Below are 14,069 nucleotides of genomic sequence, written 5' to 3' on the forward strand. Positions count from 1 at the left end.
TCCCGTAAAAGATGTTGCTTTCTGTTATATGTACTTAAGTGTCATTATACATTAGATGTTATTTTTTGTATATTTAGAATTTCTTTTACTACACATGGAGCTGCAGAGTGAATTATCATGTTTATTAAATAGGTGCATTGCTCCAAATCAAATACTCTTTTTCTCAATCTTCAATGGCAAAAAGTTGGTAATTTCTTCCTGTTATTGAAAATAGTTATGTAAGTAAATGCTGATCTGAACTCCAAAAGACAAGTTGAGATGAAAGGTGGAATTTGTGCTTTGAGCTACCACTAAAGGACACTTGTCCCACCCATTCAGCTGTTGCTCAGTTGTTACTCAGCTGTATATCCCTCATTACTGGTAATGCCACAACACAAGGAGGGTGAAGACTAGCACGTACCTTTTCTGATACACCACCTCTTTTCCAACTGCTGCTGATGTAGCATTCCCAGGTAGCATCACAGCGCGCTTAGAGGAAAACGCAGTGACTCGATACATCGGCTCACGGATGCCTTGTGCTGATTGACATCTTCCTTTGGAGTGATGAGGGGAGAGAGCGCCATCTACCCACTCAAAGAGAGCAAGGCCAATTGTGCTCTCTCAGGGCTCCGGCAGCTGATGGCAAGCTGCATAACTGGGATTTGAACCAGCAATCTCCCAATTATAGTGGCAGCGTTATGCCTGCATTCCTGGACAAGCTGAAAGATACAGAACCGACCCTTACGGTAACAGAAGCATGTGGACTGAGGCAGTAGAGTCATTTTATAGAATTTCACTTGTGTTGTCATGCCTGCTTCATCAAAATGATATACTGCAGTTAGGGTTTCAAGCTTGGACTAACAGCAGTAAAGGTGCTACTCTCCCTATTACAGGTCAGTGTAGCATCAGCATGATCTTAAAGCTGCTATTTTAGGCTAAAACATTATGCAATATTGGTTTAAGCAAAATTATTTTTCCTAAAAAAAAGGAAAAGAGCACCCTGCAAAATTTGGGAGTTTTATTAACCCTTTTAGACCTGAATTATCTCCAGTGATGGAAAAACTGAATGCTGTTTTCTGTCTGTAATGCACAGAAAAGAAGACTCTTATATTCTGTTATGAAACAAATAATATATGAATATATAACAAATAAATTCTAAATGAACTAAAATATTTTTTTTCCATTGTATTGGAAGTCTTTCTGTAATGTTATATTTCATATTGACCTTTTTATTTCACAAATTATCCCTAAAAAGTAAAAAAAAAACTGATTAAAAAGTATTCTAAATCCTATTAAATTAGAAGAAATTATCTGTTACTTTGCCTTAATGGCTCTAGTACTAACTTACTGTTTTTTCAGTGCAGTGGGCGGGGCCAAGTTACTGTTTCATTGGTTTATAAGCTAGTTAATTGGTCTATAAATTTGGTTTATAAGCTGGTTTATGGTCTATTCTGATGGATAACATCTCATTAAAAAAACAGAACAGTAAAAAAATGATAAATTGTAATGGATGCAGGGTCTAAAAGGTTAATACTGTGACTCAAAAATCAGACATGGGTTCTTATAGGCAGCTGCATATCATTCTAAAAATTAGAATAATTGATGCCTTCAATGCAAGAGAAAGTCTGTAATTTAATTTAAACACATTTTATTTTCTTCAGTATAAAACCAACATATGCTACAAATGCAGCATATAGAAATGAGTGATCCAAATTTAATGTAATATTTCTTTTTTATGTGCAGACCAGATCTAGATGAACCCCTTGTGACCTTGTGATCTCTATGCTGTGACAGGGTAGCAGTTCTCTTCACAGGCTACTGGAGTGTTAAGAGCACTCAGAACAGATTATGACCATTTCAGTGGAAGTCTCAATGGGCCTCTTCCTCCAGGCTGTTTTTATTACCCCCTCTCTGCCATCTAGGATGATGTCTGATCATACGCCAGTGCCCATTATTTAGGAAATGTTTCTCTAGCTCTTGGATCATACCACCTGGGGCTTTTAAGACTTTGCTTAAGTCTCAGCTGACTGACAGAGGGAATTGTCCATGTTGCTGCCCATAGAGTCAATCACTCCATGATAGAAAACAAAGCAATTTTTGTATCATCAAAGAAAACTGTGACTACATCCTGTTCAGCCTCACCATCCTTGGAGCTATTGTACAGGAAAAAGGAAGATGAACAAAAGGAGGATGAACAAAATATTAAAATGAATAATTTAGTAGATATTCTGATCTCACCTGGTGACCATCTAAAACATTTTATTTTATAAATCAAAATAAATCAAATAAATGTAAGTCTGCAAATCTGCTAAATCGAAAAACAAACAAACAAAAAACAAAACAATCAAACATCATAAGTGTTGAAACAACAGCTGACATAGGAGAATCTGGTACAAGTAAGCTTCCCCCTGATAGTCAGCTAAATTCATTTAGTGGACAGTGAAATAGTGCAGAGAAATAAACTGACTGTCTTTAAATATAAACTAAGAAAAGTTGAACATTTGTTAAAAAACAAGGTTAACCAATGAAAGTAAAATCAAACAGGCATCTGAATGTGACAGTCTAGTATCGTCTCTACAGTATTTGAGTATACTCAAATTATCTACGATTTTCTGAGTGTGGACTTAATAGACACTAGGTGAGGGACAAATATTGATATTGTGATATATATTTGTATTGATTTTGGTTGAAATACATTATCGATATGTGGCATTAAATATCAATATTTTTGGGCGATGTGGCCCTAAACAACTATTACAATATTTCATGGTATTTTCATGATAACAATACTCTTGGCGATATGACATAACACTGAATTAAAATATATATATATATTTTAAGAATACACTACTGCAACAAAATTAAAATGTATTTTTATTATTGCATACAATATGATATGGCACACCCCTAAATGAGAAGTCAGTGATCCAGAATGTCATGATACTAATAATGCACTCCAAATATCTCCATATATCCAGGATTAAAGTCAAATAAATGATACTGGACAGATATAATCTGTCTCTAGTAGATATATAATGGGAAATGAGAACAGTGTAAATTTTTGCTAAAAACTTTTGCTAAAAACAGCAAAAAAGTAGTACCCTGATGTGATAATTAGGGTTGGGTGATATGGCACAATATTTCAGGTTATAATATTAAAATATCTTTTACGAGGTTGGGTGATATGGCACAATATTTCAGGTTATAATATTAAAATATCTTTTACGAGGTTGGGTGATATGGCACAATATTTCAGGTTATACTATTAAAATATCTTTTGGTGATATTATTGGGTACCATACAATATGGCACACCTCTACTAGGACTCACCCCCTAATTTGTCTTACTAAAGTTGCTGCTTCATTACTCCATGTGGTGGTGCTAATCTAATGAAGAATATTGGTTGAAGATTTCTGTTAATCTGACACCAATAAATCCTTATTTCCTGGTATTTGCTTATTTAAGAGTATTTTATCTTTTTCAGTAATACAGAGGCTGTGAAGTGGAGAATTGTTCTTTTGAGGTATATCGAGTATGACTAGCAGCTGAATGGGTGGGACAATTGGCTTATAAAAAAGTGTGTCCTAGTGGTAGCTCAAAGCACAAATTCCACCTCCAGAGTGTTTCATTATAACTCATCCTTTACTTACATAACTACATTCAATAACAGAAAAATGTACCAACGTTTCGCCATTGTACATTTAGAAAAAGTGTAGTTGATTCAGAGCAATGCATTTTTTATAAACAGGAACATTTAATTTTTTTATAAGCTGTATTTCCCAGGTCTGCATCTCCATGGATACTAAAAGAAATCATAAATATACAAAAATTAATAATAACAGTGGAGAATTTGCAGTGATGAATGTTGACAATACTTCATCAGTTCCTGTTAGTACAAGATTATTATATAGTAGATACCTTATAGTATTAGTGTGTACCACACATTAGCCACGCCAAAATCATTTGGATGTTAAGAATGACTAAAATTTGGATTTTTCTTGACACTGACCATTTACAATAGTGTATGAATAAATTTTCAGGTGCTGGTATTAGGCTTACTAATTTGTCTAACTCTGTGCTATGATTAATTATTTCCAAATTCAAAAACTTAAACCAGTTAAATCTACTTTTTTTATAATCTGAGTGCAGTAAATAGCTTCTATGTGCAAAATCAGTTAGACAAGGACAAACAATGATATAAGGTTTGAAAACAACACTCTCGTATAGTCAGGACTGGAAATAATCCTCAGTGTTTATCTTATTACTGTCGAGGACAGAGAGTTCCATTCAGTCTGTACTAACCCCAAACACTCCATATCTTGACTCTGTTCCAGCTGCAAACACACTTAGACTGAAGTGAAAAGAACAGGAATGAAATGGGAATGAAAAGTACAATTGGTGAGGACATTGGTGTTTTCTTCTATTTGTTTTATGATCACTTTGAGCAATCAAACTAAACAGCCCGGATTCCTTTTGTATGATCACATTGTATTATATGGTATTTTGTTTCTAAATTAAACCTAGAGGCACAGAACATGCTGCTCATGTCGTGTCCAGACTTTATAGATTTTAAAACAGGCTCATAAACAAATAAGCGATTTACTGAAGAAGCATATGTTTACTTCACTCTGATATGCAGACAAGTGAGCTCATTTACATGCACCTTGAGCAGCATGCTAGGCATAAAATATATTTAGAATAGTTGTAGATCTGATTATGACAAGCAAGAGCATATGGTACAAGCAAACATATGGTATACAAGAGTGCAACGAGATGACAGGGTTGACAGGGTCCACGGGGTTCTCCGCTGAGGGAAGCAAGAGAACAGATTGAGAATGATTCCATCACATCAATAAACACTGTGGAATTAATAACATTTGTAACTGACACTGGGAGTTAACATTCTGCAGTATTTTGTTCTTTTACTTTTTCAAACGTGTGATGCATGCTGTACGCTGTATGGTTGTGGCCTATGAATGCATACAGCTGTTCATCCTATGGGTCGAAATGTTAAGTGAGTTTTTTACAGCAAATATCTTTTTATCAAGTGATAAATAGTCAGTCTGTGTCTGTGAAGATGTATTAAATGATACCAAGTGTAAGTGTAAAAAATGATGGCAAAAGGTATATTTCCTTTAGGTTATAAAACTTAAACCAGGTTTGCATGTTTAGACTGGCTGCTTTTCTCTGTGCATTTCAATGACCTAATCATCAGCTCTGGAAAAAAATAAGAGACCACTACAGTTTCGCTATGTATATATAGGCATATGTTTGAGTAAAATGAACATTGTTGTTTTATTCTATAAACTACAAAAACACTTCTCCCAAATTCCGAAAAATAACAAAAAAAAATGCAGAGCTTTCAGACCTCAAATAATGCAAAGAAAACAAGTTCATATTCATAAAGTTTTAAGAGTTTAGAATTCAATATTTGGTGGAATAACCCTGGTGCTTTATGCGACTCCTGGTGCAAAAATTCAAGCAGTTCAGATTGGTTTGATGGTTTGTGATCATCCATCTTCCTCTTAATTATATTCCAGAAGTTTTTTTAATTTGGTAAAAAGAAACTCATCATTTTAAAGTGGTCTCTTATTTTTCCATTTTTTGTATGTGAATTGTATCATTGATCCTTAACTGGCCATTTATTGCCTCCCTGCTGCCTTTCTATGGTGCTGCTCTGCTACATAACACTAGCTACATAGCTAATGCTAGCTACCCTGCACTGAAACAGAGACATTTTAGAGACTCGCACCTTCCATAGCTAATAAGTTTATCATTACTGCAATAAACAATTTCTACTTAAAAACATTACTGGATCACTAGTGATAGAGGGAGACCTAATGAGTGGGTTGGTTAATTGGCTGTGTAAATAAGGGTGAAAATGGGATACAAATTAGAAATAAAATAAAAAACCTGACATAAACAAAACAGAGATGCACACTGTTTTAAACTCTTAAGATTTACACCATATTTTTTTTTTTTTACATTTTATTTTACTGTTGTGTGTCAGTTAATTTTTTTTTTCCAGAATTCAGTGAACAGGGAGCCTAGAAAGGTCAAAACAGAACAATTTCCACTTGCATCCTGTCATATTGGCCTTTAATTCCAGTAGTTAAAATTATTATTTTAAAAATGTCTCAAATATTTAAGACCATTTTAAATATCAGTTCTTAGAAATATTCTAAAGAGAAAAGTTTAAAGAAATTTTGAAGAATACTGTTTTTTTTATCTAGCCCCAGTCTCTGATGGAAGTAATGTCTATTTTCTTAAACTTCAGCCAATTTTACAAGAAAACCATTAATATTTCCTATTTTTTAAAATGGCATACTCCTCTTTACCATAACATCAACTGTTTAATATTGTGACACAAGCAAAATACCAGCATAAAGCAGATTTCCACATCCAAGTAATATAAAAAAATACCAGAAATAAACTGTAATCTAAATATCACATTCCCAGGAGCATTGCAATTCCCAGAATAAAGATCTCTGAAAGATGCTAAACTCCACCACAGTGTGAAATGTTTCCCATATGTATCAGACATGCTGTACCATCTGGAGCCAGCAGGAGGAGATGGTGAGGGAGAAAAGTAACACTGTCTGAAGCTGCATGTGTTCAGCACATTCTCAGTGTGTGAAGGTGATGGCCAGAGGAACCCCTCTGCACCTGCAGCTGCTGAGAGGAGGTTGCTGCACCTGTTATCCCTTATATATTTATCTAAATTAATCAGGCTATGATAGGACTTGTTGATTTTAGGGGTTATATATTGGCAGATGTTTTTTTTTTATTTATTCTGTGTATTTTACACAATTTTTATATGTGTTGCTCTTAAAAAGAGAGAGAGTGCTAAAGGAAAACATGTAAATCAAGGGATGTGTTCTGTATCCATCATCCTCCTGCAGAATGTCACGCACGATAATCAGATAAAGTGCTGTTGCACCTACTCTTCCATGGAGAGGCCTACAGATGCTCCAAATATTGCAGGATCGCTGGATTCTGTGCCTCTCTCCCCGCGGCATTGATAACATTTCTTTTGGACGCGGCATTGATAACATCAGATTCTCAGCGCCGCTTGGCCACGAAGCAACAGCCCCACAATTACATATATTTAAATTAATGAAAAAATGAAATAATGAGACCATTAAAGCAACATTATGTGAGTATTGGCTTGCTCTGCTCCTGGTTATTTCTATAGTTAGGAAATTTTGTTCAAAGTATAAAGCTGCTGCAAATGGACACACAGATATAGAAATGTCCCTAAAATTGAAAGGAGCGTGTGGACTGAGGCTGTAGGGTAATATTACACAATTAGACATTAGACAAACTTTACACAGGTAACACTGTGCCCACTTCTTATTAAATTTAGATATGACATTTTCTGCTGCATGGTACACTCTAAGAAATGTACGTACAGATTTGTACTTAAAAGAGTACAAAGCTTGTCGCTGGGGCTGTACCTTATATTGAAGTACAAAAAAGTACCTTTCAGTGAAAGTCCTTTTTTGTACCCATGGTTTTTGTGCCAGTAAAGATTATAAAAATTATAAACATTATCATCAACAAAATATGGCTCAAAAACTTGATGGTCCAAAATTGTCTGGCTTTTAAATAAAAAATGTGCAATTAAAATATATTGTTTATTAGTACAGTGATACAGAATACTGAATGTACCTTTTGGCCGAATAAATGGTACAATTTTGTACTTATTGCTGTTAGGAATGACTTTGTACTTCAGAGGGAACAAATCTGACCCTGTAAAGACCAATATTGTACCATTGAGGGTACAATAATGAAGAGTGTACCCTTGAGTACACTCTTTTTTTTAGAGTGTACCTACACTAGGCTTCCCTGTGGTTTTTTTTTTTTTTTTTTGGTTTTCCATTAGGGAAATTTCGTGTATGGTATTGAGAAGTGCATATATTGTATTATATCACAGTTAGTTCCCTGCAATGTGATTGGCTGAGAGGTGTTCTGTGAGTGCTGTTATCAGCCGATAATGCACTGTAACCGAAGCTCTCCATGTTTTACACCGGCACATACAGGTAACCTAGCAACGATGCAGCGCTTACAAGCCAAACAGTGCAGCTACAAACAGAGCAGCAATGGAACTATTTTAACTCGTTGAGTGTTTATAATCAAACAGATCATATTTTCTCATCCCCTTTAACTCAAAATCTTTCAAAAAACAGCAATAATGGAACTGTGGTGTAATCACAATAATACACTCGAGGCTCCTACTATAATGTGCAGTATTGGCACTGCTGTGCTGCAGTCGTAGAAGCTGAGCACCAGTGTTACAGGTTATAGCGCGAACCTCAAAGTTCCAAGCAAACCCAGTATTTAAAAAATTGCAATGCGATCATCCAGCACAATCTAGCCATTTGTAATCTCTTCAAGCTATAGTAGCAATCAATGTTTTACATTTAATTGCATAATTATTTTTGACCACATTGGGCACTCATAAAATATAACAATAAAAGAATGGTACTGTGGTCTGTTGCCAACTTTTGAATACCATAATGTTAAATCCTGAGGAAGCTCTTCTGAGAGTGAATTATGAAAAGCAATTTATCTAATATGTTTTTACTGTCAAACTTTTATCATACATTTAGAAATTAAATCTTTATAGTAGAATGAAATGCAGGTATAGAAATCCCAATCTACCCATGAGTACCCAGTACTTAATAAGTTAACATAATTAAGCATAGAAAAAAGACTTAAAAAGAGGAACAGGGGTAGTCTCCTAAAGCTCCAGAATACTGCTGCTTTCTTACAGTTTTGCTAACTCTAGTGAGTGGTATATACTGATGCAATAGTGCTAGAACTTTGCATTAAATTTCTTCCTCTTAGATACAGCAGCATGAGAGCACTCAAAGCTGGAACTGTGTTTTTCGTAACTGTCTGTATGTGCTGACATCTGAGATTCGCTTTGGTCTTAATCCTTCCTGCCTGGACAGTCTAGAGTGGATGTTAACTACCGCCTGCTAGCTGTCTCGCACCAAACACAAGGGTTTGTCAGTCTGCTTAACAAGTGTGTCCATTCTTTCCTCAATGTGTTTTTTTTTGTTGTTGGCCTATTTCCGCTAAAGAAAGAGTCAGGCTATAGTGTGCACTGTCTCTTGAGATAGAAACAATAAACTGGGCTTGTGTAAAGCTGGAAGCCCACATAAAGAAGAACCTTTAAAGTTTTAATTTCTCAGAAATATAGTTTAACTTTCTGTGGATGAACTCGCCCCACTCTATGTGATACCTATGAGATGCCTCCTTAAAATACAGCTTTGGAAAAAAAAATAAGAGACCACTTAAAAATGATGAGTTTCTTTAATTTTACCAAATTGAAAACCTCTGGAATATAATCAAGAGGAAGATGGATTATCACAGCCATCAAACCTGAATTGCTTGAATTTTTGCACCAGGAGTAACATAAAGTTATCTAAAAGCAGTGTGTAAGACTGGTGGAGGAGAACATGCCGAGATGCATGAAAACTGTGATTAAAAACCAGGGTTATTCCACCAAATACTGATTTCTGAACTCTGCTTATGAATCTTTATGAATGTGAACTGGTTTTCTTTGCATTATTTGAGGTCTCAAAGCTCTGCCTTTTTTGTTTTCTGCAAATAAATGCTGTAAGTGACAATATTTTTATTTAGATTTTTTTTAATGAGAAATGTTGTCTGTAGTTTATAGAATAAAACATCAATGTTCATTTTACTCAAACATACACCTATAAATAGCAAAATCAGAGAAACTGATTCAGAAACTGAAGTGGTCTCTTAATTTTTTTCCAGAGCTGTATTTCATATTTTGGAAAAAGAAACTGGCAGGTAATCATCATGGAGTAGACAAGATATGAGTCCTGCTTTTGTCTTGGTGGAAACAACCAACACATACGTTGGTTTGTTGTCACGCAACATATGTCCCAAAGTTCATGGTATGGGGTGCAGTTTCATACAAAGCCAGATCATCTTTATTGGGCTTTGTTACACTTTGTCACTTCGACAGCCTAACGTTACGTTAGTAAGCACTGTTGCAATAGGACAACATACTTGCACATCCACATAGTGCCACCATCTCAAGAGCGTGCCCTGAAATGATGAGTGTAAACATTAGTTTAAAACTTGAAAGCAAACTCTTGAAATCTAGAACTCAACCCCAAATGCAATTTTTTTTTTCTTAAAATACTATGTCCGGCATTCAGTTGATGCTTGTTTGTAGATCTTTCTGTTTTACTTTTGTTGTCAGTAAGTGAAAAGATGCTCAGATGAGTTTGAGGTCAGGGGACTTTGCTTTTATAGAATTAAACCGCTATCCACCTGCATATATACCTGATATTTAAAAACGATAAGATAAAGATGTTTCCTTCCTTCCGTTTTAAAAATATTTCTCTCCTTGTTTTTTTTCTCCTGTGTCTACTTTATGAGTTTGAATACGGAACACATGGATCTGTTTGGTTTCTGTTCTTGTCTCCACCTTAGACCATTACACTCTTCAGTGATACCGCCTGTATCATTTGTAGCCTAATATTGTAGATGTTTGTTATCTTCTCCAAGTGTTTCTTGTCAGTGTCGTTTTATAAGTATTGTCTTTGTTTCAGTGTTTTTTGTCTGTTGCATTCCTGTTTGGACCCCTTCTCTCATGATACCTTGGTGGCTTGGTTTGTTCCTGATCTTCTCACCTCCACCTACAGTGACTTAAAATAAATTTTATTTGTCTAATGTGTAATGTGACACAAATACATTTTTGAAAGCTGTGTGGACATGTTAAATTTGCTATTTTCTATTCACTTTTATACGTGTTCCTAGATAAGATATATATTGAATTTGTACGCATACATCATGAAAGTAAAAGATTTTTTTTCTTTTTGTGTCATTTTACATGTATTCTTGAGTCTAATGGTGTAGTCACCAGCCAGCACCAGTGTTGTTTCCTGAATTAGAACTTCCTTTCGCATATATGCAAAGGGAAATGTAATTCATACAATTTCATCTTTCAAAAGTAAGAATTACATTACATTTTAACCTATCTTTTAATATTTATATTATGTTATTTGTTTTAAAGGTTAAAAATACAGGAAAAATGTATTAACATTATTTTTGAAGCATGTAACCACAACCTAGATCATAGCTGGGCTTAAATAGTGAAGTATACTGAAATATATTTTTGGTAAATTTTCATTAATGGATGATGATGTGAGGGATAAAAGAATTGATTGCACCAATTTTTTTTTTCATATTTAACTATGGTTAAACAAATGTCAGTTAGACCTAGGAACATCATAGCTGTTCAAAACAGTATGACCACAACAGATTATGCTCATGATTCTTTCTGTTGTTTCTGTTTATTAATATATATTAATGGACCCGACTATTCTTTTCCTCTATGAAGATATTTGAAAATATGTTTTAGGCCAAATGCATATCCCAAAACTATCATACTACAATGTCCCAGACAGCATGCAATGTACTGTATTTGTATCGAATTTATATAATAACTTGCTGTAGTGTAGTTTTTAAATTCTTATCACAAGTAAAATGATGTAACAGCATAATTATGCAGAATTTTCCAGATGTTGGAGACTTTCTTTTTTCTAGTTAGTCATTTATTAATCATAAACATAAAAACATGAGTATTTAATGTGTATGAAAGTATATAAGATTGGAAAATCAATAAATTTTGTCTAAGAACAGCTTGCCACTGCTGTGTGAAAATTTTCACAACAATAGAAAAAAGGTCTCATTTGCATATTGATTAACTGTCATTCACACTTTGTGCTGCTAGTTGGATCACAGTCACACTCATCTTTCATTATCAGCACTCAGACAGGGAGGTCTAGAGAAAGTGTAAGATCTCTTTTGTGTGTGGCCAACCGACACATCAAACCGTTACCCTGAAGATAACACATACAACACGCCTTTACACAGTGTTGGTACACAGAGAGGAAACAAAACAGTGAAGGTTTATTTATTACTGGATTGTTTCATCTTCCTAAAATACTATTTCATCTTCAAATATTATTTCATCTTCCTTTGCACAGCATTACTCAAGTATAATGAACAAATTTATTCTGTAGAATCTGTATAAAGTATGTTGGCCGAAATTCAGTAAAAGGTGAATTCTGCAGTAAACATATTTCTCCTGTGATTCACAGAATGGTTTATTTTTTTAGCAGTTTAATTCATCTGTTTTTGCTGATGGTTCTCTTTTAAGCTCATATACTATTTTTATTATTATGCTGACAAAAGCACATCTTTATCTTCTCCATAACCATATAAAAATACAGAAAGCTATACCGAGTTGGCTGATATGTACAGAGAAAGTTAGCCAGTGGTTGTATTTAATCATTTTTATTTACATTTTCCCCCATTTGTCCCCCAATTTATCTGGCCAATTGTCCGACCCATTCAGCTGCGTATAAACTGGTAAAGCCACAACACAAGGAGGGTGGAGACAAGCACATCCTCCTCCAATACATATGAAGTCATCCACCCCTTCTTTTTGAACTGCTGCTGATGCAGCATTGCTGAGTAGCATCACAGCGCTTTCGGAGTAAATCAGCGACATCTACCCAAATAAAAAAAAGGCCAATTGTGCTTTCTCAGGGCTCAGCTGATGGCAAGCTGCATGACCAGGATTCAAACTAATGGTCCTCCAATCATAGTGGCAGCACTTTAAACTGCTGGACCACTCTGCACCCTCAGCCAGTCTTTTAGCTTAGCAGACATATGCTAGTGGTCAGTTACCTCAGCTTGCTAATGCTAAGAAAGCCTTTTCAGCTCATATTTTTCAGGTGGTAAATGGTGAGTCTGTGAAAAGTGGCGTTTAAGCTTTATTTCCGTAGTTTATGTGAGGTGAGTGTATTAATAAACATTGACTTGATGTTTGTTGGCTCCCCGCCACCATTCTGTTTTACTGATATGTTACATTTAGCTAGCTACATAGTTAAAGCTTGCTACACAGTATTCAGTGGGAGAGAACTGTTGGATAGGAGCCCCTTCCTCAGCTAGTAAGCTTATAATGAGAGTTTATTTCAGGTCTTTCTATTTGTTTATTCATCAAGAAATGCTGACCCAGTGTAAGGGAAAGGTAGTGGGTTTAAATTATATAGTAAACTAAAAATCGACAAAAAGGGAGATACTTGTTTTTTAGTGTACATCGACCATATACCTAGTTGGCTAACCAAGCTAGCTAGTCATGTGTGTTTGTGCACTAGCTAAAAACAGAAGTTTGTCTCTGATAAGCTGAAAACAGTTTACAACCAAAGCAAGTATACAGGCTAAATATTTTAGCTAACAACAAAAAAATAGCATGTTTGTGCACTCAGCAGTTTAATTAGCTATTTGTTTGCTAAAAAGATGTTTAAAATGAAGGTACCACACCTCAATCATATCCTCAGAATCTTTAGATGGTCTTCATAATATTGATAATAGATTATTAGAGTTTGTGTGTCTGATTTTACTCTTAATATTCATAGTTTATATCTTAATACCTTCTACATATAAATAATGCAGTACTATATGTATTGTGCAACTTGTGTGTGATTTTGTATTTTTTATTTATATTTATGCACCTTTTTTACGTTTTTCATGTTTTTCACTTACCTGTATATCTGTGTTAGTGTAATGTGACAAAATATTTACTTAAACTTAATTTTTTTATATATATTCTTCTGCCATGACACACAGACCCCTACTCTCCTGTTCTGAACTTCATTTATAGTCCAAAATTACATCAAGCTGTTTTTTTTTTTTCTAAAACCTGGTGAACGTGGTTGGGATCAAATAACTGAGATTTTGTCATATAAAGACTCAACAAATCTGAATGGGAGAAAAATCTGAAAAAAAAAAAAGAAGTTAAGGAAATTAATAAAATAGAATATGTAACAAACAAACAAATAAAACAATTTCATATGGCTCTAAGTTTGCTAGACAATTGCACACAATACTTTAGTAACAAATCTGAAGTCTCCAACAATCACATCTCAAGAATAATGTTTATTGCTTTTGAAGATATTCTTATTTGTTTTTTTCTTTCCATCCTTTTCATTTTTTTTCAATTGTACAATAAAACAAAAACAAACAAACCAAAAAAA

Source organism: Astyanax mexicanus, chromosome 1 (genome assembly GCF_023375975.1).
Source record: "Astyanax mexicanus isolate ESR-SI-001 chromosome 1, AstMex3_surface, whole genome shotgun sequence".
NCBI classification, from domain to species: Eukaryota; Metazoa; Chordata; class Actinopteri; order Characiformes; family Acestrorhamphidae; genus Astyanax; species Astyanax mexicanus.